Below are 20281 nucleotides of genomic sequence, written 5' to 3'. Positions count from 1 at the left end.
CCCAGAAGCCCCCAAGAGCGCCGGAGAGAGACATCGTCTTGGCGCCCCCTTCGGAGCATGTCTGTGAGCCTTTTGCATGGCCAACGGACTTTGCCGAGGTAACTTCTCTTCTTGATTCTTTGGCTTTGCATCTTTCCTATGTTTTTTTGGTGGCCCCTCTGTTGACTCTTTCCTTTTTCCATTTTCAGAGGAATAGCATGCTCAGCAAGCTCGTCGCAGTCGAACTCTCTAAAGCGTCCAGCGACTATGCTGAGATGCAGAGGAAGTTAGCGGCTGCTCGTCACCAGGCCGAACAGGCTAAGGCAGACTTTGAGAAGGCCAGAGCTGCTAGGATCTCGGCCCAGGATGAAGCCCAGTTTGCCAAAAACCAGCTCGTCATCCAGCGAGAGCAGACGAAACGGAGGGATGCTGCCGCCGTGGTTGCCCAAGGGGAGGTTCTCCGTGCTTTCGCGGAGAAACTCTTTCTGAGCAATCAATTTTCGGCCTTTGTCGGTGATCTGCTGAAACTGATGACCGATAATGCCGAGCAGGGGCCCGAAGTCGTCCTGCCGCTGTACGGCCGAGAGATAGCAGCTCGTCTCCAGAGTCTGCCGCTCCTTGAGGAGCTTGCTTCGTCCTCGGTCCTGCTTTCTGCTGACCGAGTTCGTAGTTGCCGAGCTGACCGGGACGAGAATATGGAGGCTATCTTTGCCTCCTTAGGGCCAGTTTCACCCGCTCCAATTTTCCACGGAGAGGGTGAGACCGAGCAGCTTGATCAGCAGACCGGAGACAGGCAGGCCGAGCAAGAGGTGCTGCTGATCGGTGATGGGGGCACCGAGCAGGCTGGGGGGAGCAGGGAGGCCGAGGCTGAAGCTGAGGCAGACAAGGAGAAGGAAGCTGAACCTCACCGAGGAGCCGGAGACGAAGCTGGCGGAGTATGATTTCGTCTCCCTTCTCTTAGTTTAGTTTCTTCCTTCTTGTAAAATGGCCTTGAAGCCCTCCTTGTGTAAAAAAAATTTTTTCTTATGAATGAAAAAATTCTTCTTTCTACACTTGTGTCTTCGTATAGCTTTTCGTACTCTCTTTTACTCCTGTTGTGGTTTACTACCTGCTCAGTAAAATGAAATGCCGAACTGACATAGCAGCTTTGTATTCTTAACTCTTAAGGAGCTGGAGGTACTTCACTGGAAGCGGCTGTACTCTTCCGCTTTAGACGAAGCTGAGAAAAAAGCCATAGCTGACCAGATGAAGAATGACGAACTCTTGGCTTGTTTAGTGAAGCTGGAGGCCGACAATAAGGACTTAGAGTCCGAAAAGAAAGATCTGGAGGCCGAGCTGAATACTGCCGTCGCTGAGAGGACTGCGTATGAGGATTTCATCTGCAGGCGCGGGGGAATGACCATCTCTGAAGTTCAGGAACGAGTTGACGAACTGTGGGAGGAATATCATGTACTCCGGAGGAACAATGCGCTGGAGAGCTCGGCTTGCCAACAAGTCGTGAAATCATTGCGGCGCTGGGCTTCTCGGTACGACATCATTCTTTCCCGGCGTCCCTCAATCGAGAGATTCCTTAGGCATTTCCCGCCAACAGATGGTCGCACTCCAGCTCAAACCTCTGATTCACTTGCTCAAAACCCTACTCCAAGTCAGCAACGAACTCAGGAACAACCGGAGACGTCAAGACGAGGACGGACTGAAGTTCGCAGAGGAGCGGTGACTATGAGTGAGCAAGATCGGCAAATGATTCGTGAAGAGACTCTTCGCCGCCGAGGTGCTAGAGCTTCCCGGGCTCAGGGAAGAGGCGGTAGGTCGATTAGAGCATCTCGTCGACCTGCTTATTCTTCAGCTGCCCGGAATGGCCGAACTCGGCTTCACGAGGATTTTGTGAATAGATGGCTCAACTTTAGCAACCAGGGACAGTAGAATAGTCCTTTGTAATGGCGTAACGCCTTCTCGTAGGGCAGCAGAATTATATGCCGAACAAGATTTAATAAATGAAATTTTCATTTCGCTTCTATCACTGCGTATTTACAGCTCAGCGAAAAAATTTCATCGTGCTCGTCCTCGGTCTTATGAAGTAAACTTCTTCGACCGGACTCGTCCTCGGTCTTATGAAGTAAGCTTCTTTGACCGGACTCGTCTTTGGTCTTATGAAGTAAACTTCTTTGACCGGACTTGGTCCTCGGTCTTATGAAATAAACTTCTTTGACCGGACTCGTCTTTGGTCTTATGAAGTAAACTTCTTTGACCGGACTCGTCTTTGGTTTTATGAAGTAAATTTCTTTGACCGGACTAAGCTTGTGTCCTAATTTGGCGAGTTTTATCGCTCGGATCGGACTTTCCCTTGTCCTAATTCGGCGAGTTTTATCGCGTGGATCGGACTTTCCCTTGTCCTAATTTGGCGAGTTTTATCGCGTGGATCGGACTTTCCCTTTGTTGCAGTTTGTTTCAGACGAACTGCTTGTTTCTTAAGCTGAATTGTGGTCTTGTATCCTCCTTAGAAGCTTGGACTCACAATCGTTGGCTTATATATGTTCTAAAAAGGGGATCAGCCTTTGAAGAACAAGATACCTCAGTAACATTTGTAAGAGACGACACGCACATAGACAGACAAAACGCACATAGACAAATAAAAAAGACGAAAAACAAGTAAAAAACAAAGAAAGCACATACCCCTAGGACCGAACTAGACACAAGACTGACTGACCGGACTGTCTCTTACAAATGGAACTTCTTGAGGTTGGAAATGTGCCATGTTCGGGGTACTTGTTCTCCTGACATGTGGGTCAATTTATAAGACCCTTTGCCGAGGACTTCTGACACCCGATATGGACCTTCCCATGTGGGTTCGAGTTTGCCCAGCTTTTCTGCTCGGCTTACTTCGTTGTTTCTCAAGACGAGATCTCCCACTTGAAATTGCAGCTTTTTCACCCTTTGGTTATAATACCGGGCTACTTGCTCCTTGTACTTGGCTGCTTTTATGCAGGCCAATTCTCTTCTTTCTTCGGCCAGATCTAGTTCGGCTCTCAGTCCGTCATCATTCATTTCTGAGGAGAAATTTAGAGTTCGGGGACTGGGTACGCCGATCTCAACCGGAATCACGGCTTCAGTGCCGTACACCAGACTGTACGGAGTTTCACCGTTGGAGGTTTTGGGTGTAGTTCGGTAGGAGGGAGATTTTCTACCCATTGTCCTTTGGCTTGTTCAATGGTACGAACTGAGCGGGCGGCTTCTCAGGATTGAGACGTGGCCCCAATCGGTCTTGCACCGGAGTCCTTTGAATCCTTTCAAAAGGAGTTCGGCGAGGATGTCCCTGATCGCCAAAAGGAGTTCGGCGAGGATGTCCCTGATCGCTATGATCGGGCTTCCTCCTGTCTCCTCGGGATGAGCTGTCTAAAGACCGTTTGCGACGGTCTGCCTCATCGGCACGGGAGAACTGGTCCGCAATGTCCCACATCTCTTGAGCTGTTTGCGGACTGCATTCCACGAGCTTTCTGTAGAGAGCACCGGGCAGGATTCCATTTTGGAATGCCGAAATGACAAGTAGATCATTGAGATCATCTACTTGTAGGCATTCCTTGTGGAATCTCGTCATAAAGTCGCTGATCTTTTCGTCGCGACCTTGACGTATAGAAAGCAGTTGAGCCGAAGTGATTCGGGCTTCCGCTTTCTGAAAGAACCTCCTGTGGAAAGCATCCATTAGATCTCGGTAAGATCTAATGCTGCCTTGGGGGAGGCTATCGAACCACCTTCTTGCGTTCCCGATAAGCAGCTCGGGAAACAGCTTGCACATATGGACCTCATTGAGACCCTGGTTCGCCATGTTATACTGATAGCGTCCCAGGAAGTCATGAGGATTCACTAACCCGTCATAAGTCATCGACGGAGTTCGGTAGTTCTGTGGCAAGGGAGTTCGGGGTGATATCGTCCGAGAACGGAGTCTTCAATGCTCCGTACATGGCGAACCCGACATCTCTTCGGTATGGAGGAGATGGAGTTCTCCTGTGATTCCGGTACCGAGGAGGAACAGGAACATGTCGGGGTTGAGGATTCTTCTTCCTGGAAGACACGGCACTACTGCGGTAGTGACTTTCATGTCTGGATGAGGAGGGAGAATCCACCGTTTTCGTCTCCGGCTTTTGGCCCTTTTGCAGGAAAATTAAGAACTCTTCCTGCTTCTCGGCCAAAAACAACTTGACAGCCTCGTTCAAATCGGGCTGCTGGGAAGACTCGGTGCGATGAGTCTTTGAGCGGCTTGTTCCTTCTCCGTGAGAACTGGAAGTAGATTTCTCCCGAGGCTGTTTTCCAGACCTGCGGGCTGGACTAGCTTCCTCATGGTTATCACGAACGGTATTATGGGTGTTACGTGATCTGGTATGCATTTTTTTTTTTTTTTTGGGTGGAAAAAGGGTCAAAAATTCGCTTTATCACAAATTTGGTTCTCTGTTTCCCACAGACGGCGCCAGTGATGGCTGGGCGAATTTTTGATGGTAACAAATGCAGGTAATAAATATATAGATCACGACACAAGGAATTACGTGGTTCGATTTACTGAGGTAAATCTACGTCCACGGGAAGAAAGGAGGGCAAGATTGTATTGCTTGATCTGGTTTACAGCTTACAAATACAGACTTGCTATATGATATTTGATGTTTAGAGAGCTTCCTCTTTCTGGTCTATCTGATCTAAGTTCTATTTATACATTGAACTAAGATCGTGGCTTGCATCACCACTAACTAGGTCGTGGCTTGCATCACCACTAACTAGGTAGTGGATGTCGTGGAGGTCATGAGATCCTGCATGGGTCCACTATCTCTTTGTTTGGTCCGCTATCCTGCATGAGATCCTGCATGAGTTGACACCACTAAATAGATCGTGTAGTGGAGGTCGTGGAGGTTCTGCATGAGTCCACTATCTCCCAGTTCGGTCGAATACTGAGACCGAACTGCTGAACTATTGCCGAGCAGCTTTTGCCGATCTGAGAGTAGAGCTTGATTGGTCGGCTTTTACCGAGCTGTAGGCTGGGGCCGAACTCTTTGGTAATGCCGAACTGATACTCTTCCTTGGGCTTTGGGCTGATGGGCCGTCACTGCTATTGGGCTTGTTTAGTACGTACCCCATCAGTAATTATAACCCCCCTTCTTATCTCGGTGTGGACATGTTTTTGGCAAGATTTTGACTTTATTGTTGAGGTGGAGTAACAATGGTGTGTGAGTGAGAGTGAGAGTGTGAGACTTAGTTTTCATAGAGAAAATATTCTCTAGACATATGGTATATCATGGTAGCATTATAAGGTGGTATATTCCACCAATACTTCTTTGACACGTGAAACTTAAATTCAACTCATTTGCAGATGGAAACTTCCCATATTAGATTTAGACTATTACTAATATTTATGTTCTAATATTAACATGTTCCATTTTGTCATGTTTAAGTCTTTTTCTAATATTAATATTTTAATATTTAATAAATTATAAAAATGGTATTCAACTTACAATAATTTTTTAATTGTATGTCCATAAATCAAATCAGATTATTTTTAATGTTTTACAAATTTAATAAATATTTCATTAAAACCTTAATTATACCCTGATATTAGTATCATATTTGTCCTTATATGTTTTCTGTCTTAATATTTAATATTTATTATTATTCTTAATGGAAATTAATAATTCATTTAAATTTAATTGAATCATATCCCTATTCTTTCTTTTAATTTAAAAACCAATAAATGAGTTTGACCCATCTCCATACAATTAATGTCCGACGAATTGAGATATGATTCGATTAAATTTTAATGAATTCTTAATTTCCGTTAAAGAAAATTAAATAAATAATAGTAATTAATATGACAAGAAAAGTCGAGGAGAAAAAAATAAAGAAAAAATGTGATATTAATATCAATTGAGAGATATGATTATGATTTTAATAAAATATTGCATATTAAATTCATAAAACATTAAAAATCATCTAATTTGATTTATTAACGTAATTATAAATTTGTTGTAAGATTAGATATTATTTTTTATAATTTATTAGAAAAGGATTACACACAACAAGATGGAACATATTAATATTAGAATATTAAATATTAATTTAAATTCAATTTGAAAAGTTTCTATATGCAAAATGTGAGTCGATTTTGAGTTTCACATGTCAAAGAAGTATTGGTGGGCATACCACCTCATATTGCCACCATGATATGCCTATACTAGGGAATATTTTCTCAATTTTCATACAAATTATTGTTTAACAAGAGGATTTGAGTCCGATCCTCGTACAGAAGCTTTCATTCTTGGAAAAGATTCTGTTTTTGTGTGGATCTGTTAGATACGAGCATACAAAATTGATTATGTAGTCATTATTTATTTTGGGGTAGATTCGTTGCTATGCTAATAAAACGTGCGTTTGGAGTCGATTACTACACCACTTTTCATTATCAATTTAGTTACGGTACTCACTTTTTCATTTACTCAACTTTTGCAACTTTATCCATCCCAAATAGCTTCAACATATTTTAGGTGGTTTACGTTGGATAATAGCTTACACATGCTTACTTTTTAAATTAATTTCACTTGCGGCATGATTTAAGTTATTATTGCACTACTATATTGCCCACACCGGCGATTAAATGATAATTATTTTATAATATATTTGAATTCTGATTTTACTTATATAGTAATCATACTTTGTTGAATATTAGTACTAGCTTTTAGTAAATAAAATTTTATCACTTAAAATTATTAACTTATATCGAGTATTATTTAAATGTAATAATATCTATATATTGAATACTGCTTTTACAATTCTAATTTATTTTGACAAAAATTTATCAAAATTGGAAACTTATTTTATTTTTGAATTCAAGGATAAATACTATTAAATCATAATTCTTCATTGAATTTTTGGCCATTTTCATAATTTTGAAACTCGAATATAACATTTCAATTTTCTCAATTGATCCATAATGGTGAAATTGGAACTAATATAACAAAATAAAAAATATATTACATGACAATAAAATCATAGTAACATTTTTTATTCATCAACATGTAATTAACACTCCAAATATAATAACATCACTCTATCAAGAGACAATGTTATATTGTTGTTTTATCATATTTGAATTTTTTTCATGTTAATTTCTATTTTTAGCATTGTGAGACAACTAAGAAAAATAAAAATATTTTAGTTTTATATTTCAATTTATAAAATCAATAATTAAGAAGTCCATAAAAAATACCTTAAGTTATTAACTCTCAAACAATATTACACTAAAAATAAGTTAAAGAATAATACAATGGGAATTTCAATGATTTTTTAGTCTAATAGTAGTATTAGTAATTCAGATTAATAAAATTTAATATAAAATGACGTTTCGAATTTGGTAGCCTCCAATTGCTATCATAACTCTAATATTAAATAGTAATTTATTGATATTACATTAATTTATCATAATATTAATAGTTAATACATAAAGTTTAAATGATCATGCAATTGAATATAAAATCAAGAAATTTTAAACAGTAAAATAAATAATTCATAAATTGTAATGAATAGTTCTAATTAATCATTATTTGAATAAAATTATTATCCAACGTGAACCACCTAAAATATGTTGAAGCTATTTGGGAAGAATAAAGTTGCAAGTTAAGTAATTGAAAAAGTAAGCACTTAAATTAAATTGACAATGAAAAGGGATGTTGTAATTCACTCAAAACGTTGTCGTTTAATTGGCACAATAGCCACTGCTATGTTCCCACCATAGCACCATAGCAGGGGATCCACCCCCATTGTTTGTGAGGTATGGAAAATTAATGGTGAGCTTTCTATTTGCAAATCAGTTAATACCATCTTGTGGTACTATGGCACACAATCAAAAATTGTACCAACACTTGTCTTTTAGAAGAAATTGTAGAAGCTTCATTGATTCATTCTTGAACTTACAAAATGCTAGTTGATGATATTCTTTCGTTCATCTCTTGAAAGTTAGAAGGTAAGTGTGGGATATAGTAGTCAGCATTTGTGTTATATTTGCAAATTAATTGAACATCATCTTTTGTATGGCACACAATCAAGAAGTGGACCAGCATTGATCATTTTGGTATAAATTGGAAAAAGTTCAATGCCGGAGTTTACTTAGGGTGTGTTTGGAAGCATGGAATTGGAGGTGTGAAATTGGAATTGGAGCCTTCAATTGCAAATCCAACGTTTGGCACCACAAAAATGTTTGGATTTGGAATTGAATTGCAATTCCAAATCTTCCAATTCAACAATTTGAATTCCATATCAAAAGTAGAAAATTTGAATTCCAAATAGTCATAAAATTAGATAAATTCACTATATATCCACAACACACATTTCACACATTTCACACACTACACACACTTCACACACTACATACATTTCACACACTTCACTCACTTCACACACTACACACATTTCACACACTTCACGCACTTCACACATTTCGCACACTACACAGACTACACACATTTCACACACTACACACATTTCACACACTACACATATTTCATGCACTACACACACTACACGCACTACACACATTTCACACACTACACGCACTAAACACATTTCACACACTACACACATTTCACACACTTCACACACTACACACATTTCACACACTACATACACTACACACATTTCACACATTTCACACACTTCACACACTACACACAATTCACACACTACATACACTACACACATTTCACACACTACACACACTTCACACACTTCACACACTACACACACTACACGAATTTCAAGCATTCAATTTTTGAATTTTTTTTGTTTTTGGATTTTTTTCTATCCGAACCAAACCAACTCAAAAAATTAAAATTTTCAAAAAGTTTAAACTGAACTAACCAAAAAACAAAAAAACTGAACCAAATTTGAAATTTCAGTTTGTGAATTGTGTGCGTGTGTATAGTGTGTTATTTTATGTATAGTGTGTGTATTTTGTGTAAAATGTGTGTAGTGTGTGTTTTGTGTGTAATGTGTGTAGTATGTATACTTTATGTATAGTGCATGTAGTATGTTTATTTTATGCGTAGCATGTGTGTAGAGTGTGCAATGTGTGAAGTGTTTTTTTTTGGTACAGTGCGTGAACAATTTGTATTTTGTTTATAGTGTATGCAACATGTGTAGTGTGTATATTGTGTGCAGTGTGTGTATTTTGTGAAGAGTGTGAATTGTGTGTACTTTTTGAAAATTTTAATTTTTCGATACAGTTCGTTCAGATAAAAAAATCTAAAAACAAAAAAAATCCAAAAATTGGATGCTTGAAATATGTGAAATGTTGAAGTGTGAGAAATGTGTGTTATGTAGGAAATGTGTGTAGTGCGTGAAGTGTGTGAAATGTGTGTAGTGCATGAAGTGTGTGAAATATGTGTAATGCGTGTATAGTGTGTGTAGTGCGTGAAATGTGTGTAATGTGTATAGTGCGTGAGGTGTGAGTAGTGTGTGGAATGTGTGAAGTGTGTGAAATGCGTGTAGTGTGTGAAGTGTGTGTAGTGTGTGAAGTGTGTGAAGTGTGTGTAATTTGTGTAGTGTGTGTAGTGCGTGAAGTGTGTGTAGTGTGTGTATTTTTTGTAATGTGGGTGAGAGTGTATTTTGTATATAGTGTGTATGCATAAATTCTTCAAGTTCAATTCCATATCAATTACTTCATTTACCAAACATAAGATTTGGAATTGAATTTGAATTCGATTCAATTCCATCCAATTCAATTTCATAGAATTTGAATTCCAATTCAATTCCAATTCTGTGTTCCAAATGCAGCCTTACTGTTTTCTTCAAATTTCACTCTCTATAAGTATTGTATTCTTCAAATTTCATTCTTTATAAGTATTGCATTGATAGTCAACGTGCAATTATTTCGTCTGTTTCTTGAGATGTTCCTTCCATATGTCATAACTGGATTATGTAAGCATTCTTGGATGTTGAATTCGATTGACATTTAGTTTCGATATGCTTAAAGATCTTGTGTGATCCAAATTGCAGGACCCTTCAATTTTGCGAAGGAGCCACTTGGTGGCCTTCCCAAGCTGCATCTCAATCCATACAGCTGGTCCAAGGTTTTGATTCTTTTTTATTTGATTGCTAAAAATCTCATTTCTTCCTTGCACTAGCAGCTCACTACATTTTAATTGAGGTTTTTTCAATGTGTCATTCTAGGTATCCAGTATGATATATCTAGACGCCCCGGCTGGTGTTGGATTATCTTACTCGACAAACGAATCTGATTACATCACTGGAGACCTAAAGACGAGACCTAAAGACTACTTCTGACTCTCATACATTTCTCCTCAAGATGAAAAATACTACCATTCGTTTTTTCTGAGATTTCTACTTTTGTATGCCTGTGCCGCATATTTACCTCGAATAACTGTGTGTTGTCCGGAAAGTGGTTTGAGCTCTACCCGGAATATCAGAGCAACCCATTTTACATATCGGGAGAATCATATGGAGGAATCTATGGCCCAACTTTGGCTTTTGAAGTAGCTAATGGTACTATCATTTATACCGTTTGAAATGATATTGATATTTTAGAGTGCACGAAATGATGATCGTGTTTGTCACAAATTTGTAGGAATTGATGCCGGTGTGAAGCCGATCCTCAACCTCAAGGTATTACATATATCTGTCAAACTTACCATAAACAGAAGTTACCAAATGGAGAAGAGAAAAATCAGGAGAAAGATATGTGATTGATATGTAATTAGTATGTGATTGATATGTAATTAGTATAGATGATTCACTACCTAAATTACATTGTACAAAGCCCTATATTAAGAGGGAGGAATGACAGAAATAGAGATCATCAAGCAATATTCTCTCATCACTATTGTTGTCAATATGGTATCAAGAGCGGGTGAGGACTCAGAGCAATTTCATCATTGTCCGTAAACCTTTCCCGACCCTTTGTGCCTGCAAAAAAAAAAACCAAACACAACCATGTCAGAATCAGACAAACTGGAGACTACGGGCAGCCAAGAATCGCCTGTTTTTCCCCAGAACTCGCCGCTCAATTTGCGGAGTTCCTAAGACAAAGCTTATGCTCAATTCCGAGCAAACCAAACCCACCAACTAAGACTCATCAACCCGAGTCTTTGGGAGATATCATCGTCAAGACGAAACTGGATGGGGAGAATTACCCCCTCTGGGCCAACCTGATGGACAGGGCAATCGGGGGGAAGGAACTCACATCGCACATCGACGGAGTCACCGACCCCCCCTCTCGATCAGATTCGACCTACCAACAGTGGCAACAACGAGACCACACCGTCTTCAACTGGATTATCAACAATATTGAAGCCGATTTGGTCAATGAAGTATCACAATACGCGATGGCAAGGGACCTATGGGAGGGCCTCGCCGTCACGTATGGCAGTGGCACGGACCCGTTCCAAGTGTATGACTTACACAGGCAGACAAGTGTGATCAAACAAGAAGGAACAACCCTAGAAGCGCTCTGGAACAAATTACAGAGCCTGTGGATCTCAATAGATCGCCACGAACCGAATCCCATGGAGGGCGAACCTGCATCAGCAATAGAGAAGTACAACAAGATTGTACAGAAACAACGATTGTACCAATTTATCACTGCATTAGATGATAAGTTTGAAGCCATAAAGAAAGAAATCATCCGACGCGAACCCCTACCAACAGCTCGCGTCGCCTACGGCATAGTGCACCGGGAATCGACGAATGAGCAGATCATGGGCGGAGGCAGCCACACGAAGGACGCGCAACACCCCGGAATCGGGACTGGACTAGCCGCCATGGACCGCGGCCGCCCCGGTCAGCATCAAAATGCCTCCAATCGACCGGGGATTCAAAAATCGGAAGAAGACCGGAATCGATTGATATGTTCACACTGTGGTGGAAAAAGGCACACCAAGGAGGGGTGCTTCCTCATTGTCGGGTATCCCGACTGGTGGGATGACATGAAGAAGGCACGAGCGGCGAGAATGGCAAATAGGAATAGCCGGGCGGCGATTTCGGTGGCTGACCGGGCCGCCGACGCTGGGAGAGCAGCGGGCAACAGCGGCAGCGCAACCCACGGCAGGGATTCCGATGGCGGCGACCGAACTGATAAGGACACGGCACATGTAGCAGCGGCGGCTAGATCTCTCGTGGAAGAAGGTAATGAAATACCATTTCATTTAAATCCTCCTAAAATCCATTTATTACATAGAGGACCCCACACTCTACCCCTATCACAAAAAGGGCACCTCCCCATAACTGTCTCACAAATCAGCCCCAAAACTTTACCTTTATTACTAAAAGGGCACCATCCTACACCTTCCTTACAAAACAGCCATAGCAGTTCAAAAATATTCCAAAAAAACCCCAAAACCAAGGAAAATTGCGCAAAACAGCCCTACACTTTCAAAATTTCCGAATGCATAAACTCAAGGTCCCTGGTTTGCCATAATACCCCACACAACTCTTCAGGATTAGATATTATGCCCAATATTCCTTGTGAAAATAAGTTTCAGGCACTGGCTAACTCATCCGCCCTTGGAGCTTGGAAGAAGGATTCCCAGTGGATATTCGACTGTGGTGCCACGGACACAATGTCCTTTGAAGCATCCGACTTTACGAGTGTCACCACCTCCCAGACAAAATTTGTCCAAACGGCAAATGGGCATCTAATTCCAGTTCAGGGGGCAGGAACAATCAAAATCTCTCCCACTCTAGAGATCTCGAACTGTCTATATGTTCCAACTTTGGCTCACAAATTACTATCTGTTAGTCATGTAACTCGTGAATTGAAGTGTAACCTGCTGATGAAGCCAAATTTCTGTGTCTTACAGGATATCAAGACGGGGACGATAGTTGGGCATGGCACTGAACGACGGGGACTGTACTATGTGGAAAAGATGGCTCAACACGGCACTGCGATGCTGACTCACGGGTCGACTGAATCACAGGGTCAACTTTGGCATCGCCGGTTAGGACATCCTTCCATAGGATATTTAAGAATGCTTTTTCCTAAGTTAGCTAGCACTCACTTCTCTTTTAAGTGTGACACTTGTTTTTTGGCGAAAAGCCACAGACATTCATATAAGTTGAACAATTCTCGTGTTAAAACTTCCTTCTCTTTGATACACTCTGATGTTTGGGGTCCTGCCCCTATTTCGGGTAGTCACGGGTTTAAATATTTCCTGTTGTTTATTGATGATTGCACACGCATGACTTGGGTTTATTTTTTGAAATCAAAATCAGAAGTTTTCGAGAAATTTACTCAATTTTATATTTTCGTGCAAACACAGTACAATAGGCAAATCCAAATACTTAGATCAGACAATGGGGGGAATTTGTGAACACCAAAATGCAAAACTTCTTTTCTGATAAGGGATTAGTTCACCAGACCACATGTCCTCATACCCCAGAACAAAATGGGGTGGCAGAACGAAAAAATAGGAAACTCTTAGAAATGACTAGAGCACTCCTATTCGATTCAAATGTCCCAAAAACCTTCTGGCCAGAAGCCCTAGCCACATCTGTCTTCCTACTAAATCGCCTTCCCACACACATCCTGAATTTTAAAACTCCACTTGATATTTTCACAACCCAGAACCAAATACCACATCCCCTTACACTCGAACCACGTGTGTTCGGATGCACTGTCTTTGTCCACATACCTAAACAAGATCGATCTAAGCTTTCTCCGTGTTCCATTAAGTGTGTTTTCGTGGGTTACGGGAAAAACCAGAAAGGGTATAGATGCAACGACCCCAAATCTAAACGTCTCTTCGTCACCATGAATTGTGATTTTGTAGAGTCTGAATACTTTTATTCCCAACTTAGCAGTCAGGGGGAGGAAACTGTTTCTGAACCAATTAGTGACCCGCTAAGTTGGCATTCCACTCACACTCCAGATCCTATTCTAACTCCATTGCCATTACCAAGCCCTGTGACTGAAGTTGGTCCAACAGACGAAGCGAGCTGCAGTACTACCGAGCCGTCTGCAGAACCCCATGTACAACCTCACGAGTCCAGTAACACTGTCCCATATTCTTCCTCGTCTATGAATCCTGAGGTTAGTAACACTGAAAACAACACTCCTCAATATGATACTGACCATATAAGACAGGAATCTGACAAAACACCTCCAGAAAGCCCAGAAAGCAGTAGACGACCATTTGAGTTACCACCAAGAAGCACAAGGGGAATACCGCCAAGGAGATATTCGCCTGACTGGCAAGGACCAAAGACTAGATACTCTGTAGCAAATCTCATGCAGGGACAGCTCACCGAAATGGCTCGGGCCTTTGAAATGGCCCTATATGAGGAAGAAGACATTCCTTGAACAGCTGAGGAGGCGATGAAGCACAAACACTGGCGAGAGGCCATGAAGAAAGAAATGGATGCATTGCTACGAAACAACACTTGGGAGAAGTGCGAGCTTCCTGAAGGCAAGAAACCAGTAGGATGCCGATGGATCTTCACAATCAAGCGACGAGCAGACGGGTCAATTGAAAGATATAAAGCTCGACTAGTGGCAAAGGGGTACACTCAGACCTATGGGATTGACTATGAGGAGACATTCTCCCCAGTAGCAAAGATGAATACTGTCAGAACTCTACTCTCAGTAGCGGCATGTAAGGATTGGCCACTTCACCAATTCGATGTGACAAACGCATTTCTACATGGAGAGCTGAAGAAGAATGAAGAAGTCTACATGGATGTCCCTCCAGGATATTCTGGAATGTTTGGGAAAGGACAGGTGTGCAAGCTGAAAAAAACTCTATATGGACTGAAGCAGTCCCCCCGTGTTTGGTTTGGAAGATTTGCAAGGGCAATGCTGAAATATGGCTACACTCAGAGCCATTCGGATCATACACTATTTATTAAAAGAAATGGTGATAGAGTTGCATGTTTGATCATTTATGTCGATGACATGATCATAACAGGCAATGACAGAGAAGAAATTGAGATCTTAAAGATGAACTTGTTTCAAGAGTTTGAAATGAAGGACCTCGGGCCCTTGAAGTATTTTCTAGGAATTGAGGTATTGCGATCCAAGGAAGGAATATTCCTACGGCAGAAGAAATACATTCTTGATCTCCTATGATGGTGAACCACGGACTACAGTTCGAGGAAAACGCTAAGCTGGCAGACCAAGGAGAATATCAGCGTCTTGTTGGTAAACTGATTTACCTTGCACACACACGACCTGATATTGCATATGCAGTTGGGGTTATAAGCCAATTTATGCACCGACCTCAAGAAAACCATATGGATGTTGCACTTAAGATAGTTCGCTACCTGAAAGGAACGACAGGCCACGGAGTGTTGCTAAGGAAGAATGATGATCTGGAAATAGATGGATACACTGATGCAGACTGGGCTAGTAATCCTATAGATCGAAAGTCCACTGGAGGCTATTTCACCTTTGTAGGGGGTAACTTGGTCACTTGGAAGAGCAAGAAACAAAAGGTAGTATCCTTGTCAAGTAAAGAAGCTGAGTTTAGGGGAATCAAGAGTGGATTGACAGAGATATTGTGGCTACGTCGACTGCTCACAGAGATAGGATTCACACCTACTCAGAAGAGTAAGTTGTTCTGTGACAACAAAGCGGCCATCAGCATCTCGGAAAACCCAGTCCAGCATGACAGAACCAAACATGTGGAAGTGGATCGCCATTTCATCAAGGAGAAGATTGAAAGTGGCATCATAGAGCTGCCATTCGTCCGATCAGAAGATCAGTTGGCCGACATACTTACAAAGGCTGTAAATCCAAAGGTGTTCAAAGATGTCTTGAGCAAGTTGAGTATCGGAGATGCCGTTGCTCAACTTGAGGGGGAGTGTCAAACTTACCATAAACAGAAGTTACCAAATGGAGAAGAGAAAAATCAGGAGAAAGATATGTGATTGATATGTAATTAGTATAGATGATTCACTACCTAAATTACATTGTACAAAGCCCTATATTAAGAGGGAGGAATGACAGAAATAGAGATCATCAAGCAATATTCTCTCATCACTATTGTTTTCAATAATATCATGTCTCCTCTTCGTAAGTATGAAATATGAAGAATAATGTAAATTTCTTATATTGCAGGGGTACCTGGTGGGAAACGGAGCAACTGACATTGTGTTTGATGGCAATTCTTTCGTACCATTCGCTCGTGGAATGGGCCTTATTACAAATGAACTATTTGAGGTACGATTCCCTAACACGTCTGATGGGGTACGAACTAAACCCTAATGGCAAGCCCAATAACAGTGACGGCCCATCAGCCCAGAGCCCAAGAAAGAGTATCTGTTCGGCACGACCAAAGAGTTCGGCACGACCAAAGAGTTCGGACTCAGCCTACAGCTCGGTAAAAGCCGACCAGTCAAGCTCTCCTCTCAGATCGGCAAGAGTTGATCGGTAAAGTCCAGCAGTTCGGTCTCAGCATTCGACCGAACTAGGAGTTAGTGGACTCATGAAAGGCCTCCACGACCTCCACTATACCCACGATCTATTTAGTGGTATGAAGCAGTTATTGAGCAGTTATTGCTCACCCACGATCTTGTTAGTGGGGCTGCAAACCACGATCCTAGTTCAATGTATAAATAGAACTTAGATCAGATAGAAAAGGGTTAAGCTCTCTAGAGATAAAATAGCATATAGCAAGTCTGTGTTGTAAGCTGTATTTTCGCAGATCAAGCAATACAAACCTGCCCTCATTTCTCCCCGTGGACGTAGATTTACCTCAGTAAATCGAACCACGTAAATTCATTGTGTCATAATTCTCTACCAGCATTTACTAACATCAATAATTCGCGGATTCATCACTGGCGCCGTCTGTGGGAAGCAGAGAACAAAATTTGTGATAAAGCGAATTTTTGATCCATTTTTTCCACCCAAAAAATGCATACCAGATCGCAGAGTGCCCGTATTCCTGCCCGTGAGAACCAGGAGGAAGCCAATCCATCCCACAGGTCTGGAAAACAGCCTAGGGATAAATCCACCACCAGTTCTCATGGCGAAGGAACAAGCCGCTCCAAAAATCGTCCCACTGAGTCTTCCCAGCAGCCCGATTTGAATGAGGCTGTCAAGCAGTTTTTGGAGGCGAAGCAGGAGGAATTCTTAACCTTCCTGCGGAAAAGCCAAAAACAGTCGGAGACGAAAACGGCGGATTCTCCTTCTCCCTCCGCACAAGAAAGTCACTACCGCAGTAGTGCCGTGGCTTCCAGGAAGAAGAGTCCTCAGCCCCGACATATTCCTGTTCCTCCTCGGTACCGGAATCACAGGAGAACTCAATCTCCTCCATACCGACGAGATATCGGATTCGCCGTGTACGGAGCACTGAAGACTCCGTTCTCGGACGACATCACCCGAACTCCCCTACCACAGAACTACCGAACTCCGTCGATGACTTATGACGGGCTCGTGGACCCTCACGATTTCTTGGGGCGCTATCAATATAACATGGCGAACCAGGGTCTCAACGAGGTCCACATGTGCAAGCTGTTTCCCGAGCTGCTCATCGGGAACGCGAGAAGGTGGTTCGATAGCCTCCCCCAAGGCAGCATCAGATCTTACCGAGATCTAATGGATGCCTTCCACAGGAGGTTTTTTCAGAAAGCGGAAGCCCGAATCACTTCGGCTCAGCTGCTTTCCATTCGTCAAGGTCGCGACGAAAAAATCAGCGACTTTATGACAAGATTCCACAAGGAATGCCTGCAAGTAGACGATCTCAACGATCTGCTTGTCATTTCGGCATTCCAAAATGGAATCCTGCCCGGAGCTCTCTACAGGAAGCTCGTTGAGTGCGGTCCGCAGACAGCTCAGGAAATGTGGGACATTGCGGACCAGTACTCCCGGGCCGATGAGGCAGACCGTCGCAAACGGTCGTTAGACAGCTCATCGTCCCGAGGAGACAGAAGGAAGCCCGATCATAGCGATCAGGGGCATCCTCGCCGGACTCCATTTGAAAGAATTCAAAGGGCTCCGGTGCAAGACAGATTGGGACCTCGTCTCAATCCCGAGAAGCCGCCCGCTCAGTTCGTCCCGCTGAACAAGCCAAGAGCGGAAATTTTCGAATTGCACTCTGACCTATTCGAAAAGCCAAAGCGGATGACGAAATCAGCCGCGCGCCGACCACAGGATAGCTACTGCTCCTACCATCAAGACCACGGTCACGATACTGAGGAGTGCAGAAACTTGGCTGCAGGTATCGACGTTCTTGTGAAGGCAGGGACATTGAAAAAATACCGAAGCAAGCAGCCAAAGAAGAATAAAAAGCAGAGTGGTGCGAACTGCGCTCCTCAGGATCCGAAAAGGCAGCCGGATCCCGAAGACGATGACGAGCCGCAATATGATGGAGTAATCCAGACTATTGACGCGCTCCCTGCCGGGAAGACCAAGTCGTCCCTAAAGTCAGAACGCAGAGGCTCCAATCGAGAGGAGCCAACGCATAAAAGGCTGAAGCAGGACGAAGTGATTACGTTCTCGGCTGCTGATCCCGTCCCGGCCATCTCTCCTCACCAAGACGCCATTGTCATCCAAGCCGGAGTGGCAAACAAACTGATCCACAGGGTGTTTGTGGATACAGGAGCGTCGGTTAGCATTCTTTTTAAAGAGTGCTTCGACAAACTAGAAGTGGACCCAGCTCGGCTCAGTCCGGCTCCGCTTCCCCTGAAGAGCTTCACCCAGGAGGACACCCGCCCTGAAGGTATTATCAGCCTTCCGATCACGGTGGGGAAAGCGCCTACTAGCTCCAGTACGATGATTGAGTTTTTCGTGGTGAAAGCTCGGTCCCCGTACAACGTCATCCTGGGAAGAGACTGGCTCAACACAGTTCGGGCCGTTTGCTCCACCTATCACCTCACCATCAAGATCCCCACTAAAGGAGGGATAGCGGTCATCCGAGGTGACCAAAAGAGAGCAAAGGAATGTCTGCAAATTGCGCTTAGAAGTGCCGAGCAGTCAGATCGGCACCACCAAGCATAGCAATCACAGCAGCCGGAGTCAGAGGCGATGACCGAAGTCATACTGGAGCCGAACTCGATGACAGTTCAGCTGTACGAAGACGATCCATCCAGAACGGTTAAGATCGGCTTCGCGGGAACGCCTCTACTTCGGGAAAAAACCATCCAGCTCCTCAAGGAGTATAAAGACGTCTTTGCATGGTCTCCGTTGGACATGACCGGAGTGCCCCCCGAGGTAATCACTCATCGGTTAAATATTGATCCTTCAGTCCGGCCGATAAAACAGAAGCAAAGACTCTTTGCGGCAGAACGAAATCAAGTCATCCATGACGAAGTCCGTCAATTATTGAAGGCGGATGTGTTATTCGAAGTGAAGTACCCTTCGTGGGTAGCCAATCCTGTCATGATCAAGAAAAAGGAAGGAGGATGGCGGATGTGCATAGATTTCACCGATCTAAATAAGCACTGTCCCAAAGATTGCTATCCCCTTCCGAACATAGATAAAAAAGTAGAAGCTTTGATAGGCTTTGAAATTTTTTGTTTTCTTGATCTGTACAAAGGATACCATCAAGTTTTAATGGATGAGATTGACGCTTCAAAAACGGCCTTCATTACTGATTTCGGCATTTTCGCTTATAAAAAGATGCCATTCGGTTTAAAGAATGCCGGAGCCACTTATCAAAGGATGGTAGACAAGCTTTTTCGGCACCTGATTGGAAAGGAGGTCGAAGTGTATGTTGACGATATAGTCGTCAAAAGCAAAAGCACTTCGGAGTACGAGCACAACCTCAAGTCCACTCTCAACGTGCTCAAGAAAGCCAACCTCAAACTTAATCCCCAAAAGTGTACCTTTTTGGTAGATTCGGGAAAGTTTCTGGGTTGTTGGGTTTCAAAGGACGGACTCAAGGCAAACCCCTCAAAAGTTCAAGTTGTTCAAAACATGGCAATGCCGAAGTCCATACATGACGTGCAAAGGCTAACCGGATGTCTAGCCGCACTGAATCGATTCCTTTCTCAAGCAGCCGAAAAGCAACTGCCGTTCTTCACGGTGTTGAAAAAGGCACCAAAGTTCGAGTGGGGAGCCGAGCAGAAAAAGGCCTTTGACGAGCTCAAAAGTTATCTAGCCGAGCTTCCTATGCTCTCTGCTCCAACCGAAGCCGAAGTAATATTCTTATACTTAGCGGCATCGGATCAAACCATCAGCGCGGTGCTTGTACGAGAAGAAGGCCTAAAGCAGCTTCCCATCTACTTTACAAGCCGAGCATTAAGAGGTCCAGAAACAAGGTATCAACCACTGGAAAAGATTGCTCTGGCATTAGTAAATGCAGCAAGGAGACTGCGGCCA

The 20281-nt window shown here is 42.8% G+C and overlaps 1 pseudogene; it reads left to right on the top strand.

Moving 5' to 3' along the window:
• The window catches only part of LOC121764320, a 34003-nt pseudogene that overhangs the window by 3359 nt on the left and 10363 nt on the right, over positions 1 to 20281 (top strand).

The sequence above is a fragment of the Salvia splendens genome, chromosome 14 (assembly GCF_004379255.2).
Source record: "Salvia splendens isolate huo1 chromosome 14, SspV2, whole genome shotgun sequence".
Lineage (NCBI taxonomy): Eukaryota > Viridiplantae > Streptophyta > Magnoliopsida > Lamiales > Lamiaceae > Salvia > Salvia splendens.
This window is presented reverse-complemented; position numbering and strand designations above follow the sequence as displayed.